The sequence below is a fragment of the Leopardus geoffroyi genome, chromosome A1, assembly GCF_018350155.1.
Source record: "Leopardus geoffroyi isolate Oge1 chromosome A1, O.geoffroyi_Oge1_pat1.0, whole genome shotgun sequence".
NCBI lineage: Eukaryota > Metazoa > Chordata > Mammalia > Carnivora > Felidae > Leopardus > Leopardus geoffroyi.
The window spans coordinates 9029070-9034856 of NC_059326.1; the positions used below are offsets into that span (position 1 = coordinate 9029070).

The following is a 5787-nucleotide window of genomic DNA, read 5'->3' on the forward strand; positions in this document are numbered from 1 at the left end:
ACGACCTTAAATCTGGTCCCAAAGAGACTAAATGCTCTGGCTTTTGCCTTCCTCCCCAGCCAATTGTCCACCTGGAGTTTTGAACACCAGCCACTCCAGCCTGCTTTCTATACCTTCAGGGAGCTCCCTCTCCCATTGGGTCTTCTGTCTATCCACCCTTGACTCCCACTCCTCCTTCCTCTGGGAAGCACCTCTAGACCCGCCCAGCCTCTGTGGCTCCTCTGTAAACTCCCTGAGCTTGACTCCTTTTATCCAAGGTGTTTCTTTCAGTTGCAGGATTAGGAGATCACTCTCTCTCTCCCTGAGTCTGTAAGTTGCTAGAAAACTGATACGTCCTTGCCTTTCTCACCATTGGTCTCCAGTGAACAAACGAATGAATGAAGTAGATGGATGAATGGATGGACAACAGGGATTGTAGTTACTCTTTAACGATGATCTTGCAACCCTAGTCTGGGTCCTAATCCAGTTTGGTCCAGCAGAGTGAACAATGAGCAGACCTGGCCTTATGAATGGCCAGAATATATAACTGCCTATTTGGAATAATTTGAGATGGGAAGATTAAGTCCCTCTAAATCACCTGCCTCCACTCCTTGGAAATTTTAACGCTCAATGTTATTCCTTTGAGTTCAAGAATCTTCTACCAAAATTCAAATAACCCTAGGTGAGTCCAGTCTTCATGAACTCTATGGTAGGCAGCTGAATTCACAGCTGAGCCCGGGAAATCACGGAGAGTGGGAGGGGGAGCAAGAGAAATGCAGAGGCGAGGAGGGACACAGAGATCGTGAACGGGACCCTGGAAGAGAAGTCAACACATCAAAGCTGTCATCAGCCTCACGGACTTGCCAGGCTCTAATGCTTTTACTTTCATGCTTTGTGACCCAGCAAAAAGTCATTTCACTGTTTTGATTTTCTTGTTCCCAGGGAATAAAGATACAAAAACAAATAGGAGAAACTTCTTTAGGGGTAAATGGAAGCACATAGACATAGAGCCCAAGTGTTTAGCATTTGAATATATCCACTTGGAAAGCTTCACTCATTCGCCTGTTTATTCATTAAAGAAACACTATTATTGATCCTGGACCGGGCACTGTACTAGGCGTTAGAAACAGAATGAACAAAGCAGACACTGTTTCTCCCCCACAGAATAGTGGGGACTTTCCACAAGGGCTTTTAGAGAAAAAGACACATGTTCTTCTGGTCGGCCCGGACTCCCATGGCTTATAACTTCCTGGAAATGTTAGGATGTGGAGATTTGGGGAAAGTTGGGGGTTATATTGTATTCTTAGGAGGCCCAGGGAGCTTTGAGGCAGGAAGGAAACAATATTCTCCTTTCCCATCTTTTTCTGTTTTGGTGACAGGACAGAGGACGATGAGGGGAGAGAGGGATGACGGCTGGATGCTGGACTCCGGGAAATGTCATCATTGTGGTCTGAGTGACTCTGATGGCCTGATGCCCAGCCTGCAGCTTTGAAGCTTTGCTGCAAATAGAGGAAAGATGTCTGATCTGCAAAAGAGAGTTTCACTGGCTGGTGATGAGAATCAGTTAAATTTGTGGCATCTGATTTCCTTTATTCCCTGAAATGCAACTTCTACCCTTCCTCAATTACGTAAGAGCTGGAACCTTCACGTTCTAGCATCCTACCCTTAATGAAATTCCTTCTACTCCTTTTCTTACACATATCACACATCCTTCCCCGTAGGCCATCACAGAGGGCACGTACAGAGTAAAGCCATTCTGCAATTTCAGTAAAAGCCATGTCAAATCCTCCTAAAGCGTGCGTCGCTTTGAAAGATCAATATTCCTCCATTGGCAATTTCCCCTAACGTAGTTAGTTTAACAAAATGCAATTTGAAAAACAAAAACGTGAGAACAACTGCGTCCTTACAAGTCCTCCTTGATTTCCTGCCCTCCGACATTTCTTAGACTCTTTCATGTCCTACCTCATTGTTGGCTAAGTGAGAAAGCCGAGAAAATTTAAGAGGAAAGCGTGTATGAGTCAGAAGCTCACCTTGAGCTGGCTGACGTGAGAATGGTGTGGAGGGAGGCCTGGGGCTCATGGACAGGAAGGGAGAAGGGTCCCGGAGCCAAAAACTGGGCAGACATCCACCTAAGAGGTCAAAAGCAAGTGGTTCTTTGTCACGCCTGCCCTCGCCAGGGTAATTATGAGGATGATGGGGATGAAGGTAGAGAGGTGGAGAAGGAGTCTCTTACTCTCTGGGAAAGGTGTCTGGGCTAAAGGGTTGACGGTGGTTAACTGAGAGAAATGACTGTCCTCTTGCCCAGGGGTCCCGAGCTCCGTCCTGGGCTCCCCTGCCCGGCAAAAAGGACAAGCTTTCAAAAGAGCCGCTTACACACGCTCTACCTGCTTCCTCACCAGCCTCTCCCCATACCCACCTTTGCTCTGAAACCGTGTGGCCAGATTACCAACAACCTCCATATTGGCCAGTCCAATAGGCTCTTGGGTCTTTACGTCGCTTTGTCAGACACACTTGACCACCTTTTCCATCTTGAAGCTCTGTTGCCTCGTCCTGGAAGACACCCCACTGTCCTTGTTTGTCCTATTGCACCAGCCCGTCTGTCAGTCTCTTCCGGCCCTCTCCTACTCCTCCGCCGTCACGCCCCTGATTAGCAATGTCCCCGGGTTACTGGGGACCATCCTTGGCCCCTTGCATTTCTGTTCTCCTCTATGTAACCCAATAGTAAGTTCTATTTGCTTTCCTTCAGATACATCTGGTAGGAGCCTGTCTCCCTGCGGCCTCCACCACAACCATCTGGGTCAAAGCTACCGTCATGTTTCCTGTGGTTGACCAAGCGGTCTCCTAACTGGTCCCACTACTTTCTCTCTTGCTTGCTTTCTTCTTCTCACAACAGATATTTTCCACAGAGTGTTCTTTGAAAGGCAAATTATTTAAGCTGCTTCGCTACTTAAAATCTTTCAATGATGTTGCATTGCCCAGTAGATAAAGGCCAATGTCTTCTCCCAGTCCCCCAGGTACTGCCTCTTCTAGCCCCTCTTGACTTTATGACCTCATCCGTGTTTGTCTCCTGTCTCTCACTTTGTCCCAGGCACAAAGGCCATCCCTAAGTTCTTGGAATACACAAAACTCTTTTCTGCCCCAGGGCCTTGGCACCCACTTTTCCCTCTGCCTAGATCACTTTCCTCTATTGCCCAGTGTTGTCTTTGAGTTGTGACTCAGTCAAAATGTCACCGCCTCAGAAAGACCTTTGCTGGTCACCCTATTCTCTGCCGTAGCCCTTATTTTCCTTCATGCACAAATCACCATTTGCAATCGTTTATTCATTTGTTTATCGCAGCTCCCATTAGACCATAAGCATCCCAAGGACAAGGATAATAAACATCTGTCACTTATCCTTCATGCCTAGCAAAACACCCTGCAGATAACCTGTGCTCAAAGAATGGTTTTTGCATGAATGCATAAGGATAGCATCAATAACTAATACTCTGTCAGTAAGGGCTCTAGTCTTGATTACTGACCTATAGATACTTTTGTTGGTAAAACCTTTTTGGGAAATACTTAAATAATCTGCGATTGACATCCTGCATTTTCTTAAGAGGTACTCAGAGAATTCCATGCTGCATTAATTTTCAAATAGAACAAAGCTACATTCCTTTAGAAGACATTGGAGCAGGACAATTTCTATGGGAGGACTCTTACCCCAGTGAAAACATTTTCTCGCAAGCAGGATATAAATGGAGTATCTTTGAGAGTAATACGGAAACTGAATTGAATCTCTATTGGCGACAAAGCAACGAGGATAAAGATAAGACTGAAATGCTCTTTTGAGGAATAAAACTACAACTGGCTATCAGTGAAAACTTCCAGTTTCTGACCACCATTCTCCACCCCAAACCCCCAAAAAGTTACTTTGAAAGAACTCTGGGAGTCATCAAACAGGGGAAAAGATTATTTGAAGATGGAATCTGGTTTATTACTATCTCCCGACAACTTCTAAACTGGTGTAAGATGAAAATAAACTTTTCCAGTGGCAGCAAAATTTTCCACACAAATATGTTCACCATTCAACAATGATATCATTGGGCCGTTTTGTTTCTTAGGACCGAACTCTGGGGAAAAAAAAGATCCATTACTGAGGATTAAGTGTTCTTCATTTTATGTCGTTTTTGCTCAGTTTCCAAACACTTCAATTTTTAGTGAGGTTTCCTAATAATTGAATGTCTGAACAACCAAAACATAACAATTATAAGTGCTTTTCTTGCTATCTGTAATATGCTTACAAGCATATTTCCTCTGATGTGTAAGATATAAAATTTCCGTTTTCACTTTTTTTTTATTTAATAAATTTTGCAGTCATAAAAATATTAGTGTCAGTGCCAATACTTTATTGTAAATCCAAAGCGATATGGACCACATGCCCACGTTGTTGCTTTGTTTCAGTTCTGCGATCACTATTGTCGCCTGGCTCCAGAAACCAGCAGTGGCCAGAGGGGGAGACAGGCCAGCCCTGGGGCACTCTGTTACTTGATGCTTCACGCCGATTGGAAAGTTTGACCTTTATCGGGTTTGTTGATCACAGCGTTCCTAGCTTACTTGCTGCGATCTTGACCGGGGCTGGTGTACCTGAGTCAAACTGAGGCCATATGGCTTTTCACCCAGAGGAAGAGGACAGACGTTCGCACGGCATATGGCAAGTGTCTCTCTCAATCACTACGTCACCCTATGGTGCGGGTGGCACTGGTACCATGTTTCAGCTGAGGACACTAGGGCTTCAAGAGGTTAAGTAGCGTCCCCAAGATCCCAGAGCCACTGAGTGTGGGAACCAAGAGCTGAGCCCACGCCAGTCTGACGCCGAAGCCTTTTCGGCTCTGCCTCCCTAGCTCATGGCAGGAACCACCCGAAATTGTGTTTTTGCAAGAACACAGCCCCAGCCTTTCTAAGAGAAAAGGAAGAAGGGTTGAAGTGGTTTTGTGTTGTGCCACAACATGGCGATGGAATTTCTGAGCCAAGTCCCCAGCTGCAGAGGGTGAAACAACCGAATTGGCCACCGTTCAGAGGTACCCTACCTTCTGCAGGGCGTTCGAGCCCCATATAGAATGGAGACGTGGGGCACTGGGCTGGCTCAGTCGGTTAGGCGTCCGACTCTTGGTTTTGGCTTACATCATGGTCTCACAGTCGGTGATTCTCTCTCTCCTTCTCTCTCTGCTCCTCGGCTCATACGCACGCGTTCTCTCGCGCTCTCTCTCTCAAAAACTGTATTTTAAAAGCCCCTCCCCCAAACAACAACAACAATAACAAAGCACAAATAAAATGGAGAACGGTCTTCTTTTTTTCACTCTTGCTTCCAAGGCTGGTTAACCCACTAGGAGAATGAGGAGAACCTTGTCTATAGGAACATCTGGGGAGGCTTTCCTCAAGTTCAAATTCCTGTAAAATTTTAACTGCAGGTGGTCCACTTATTAAGTTAGTGGGGCGCCTGGGTGGCTTAGTCGGTTGAGCGTCCAACTTCGGCTCAGGTCATGATCTCACAGTCCATGAGTTCGAGCCCCATGTCGGGCTCTGTGCCGACAGCTCAGAGCCTGGAGCCTGCTTTGGATTCTGTGTCTCCCTCTCTCTCTGACCCTCCCCCCGCTCATGCTCTGTCGCTGTCTCAAAAAAATAAATAAACGTTAAAAAAAAAAATTAAGTTGGATAACAAGTACTCCTGCTCTTCCTGCTAATACCACCACAATTATTGCTACTATGGGGTACGGTTTTCAGATACCTAACTCAACCGTCCTTGATTGGGGCTTCCTGGTGGATTCGTGA

General features: G+C 45.9%; 1 long non-coding RNA gene across 1 annotated transcript; it reads right to left on the reverse strand.

The window, feature by feature from the left end:
- Positions 1-997: 997 nt before the first annotated feature.
- On the reverse strand, positions 998-5192 carry LOC123592437. Its single transcript, XR_006709784.1, has 2 exons — positions 5046-5192; positions 998-4088 (listed from the first exon to the last, which is right to left on the reverse strand). It is a non-coding gene; the product is annotated as an uncharacterized LOC123592437 (long non-coding RNA).
- Positions 5193-5787: the final 595 nt, after the last annotated feature.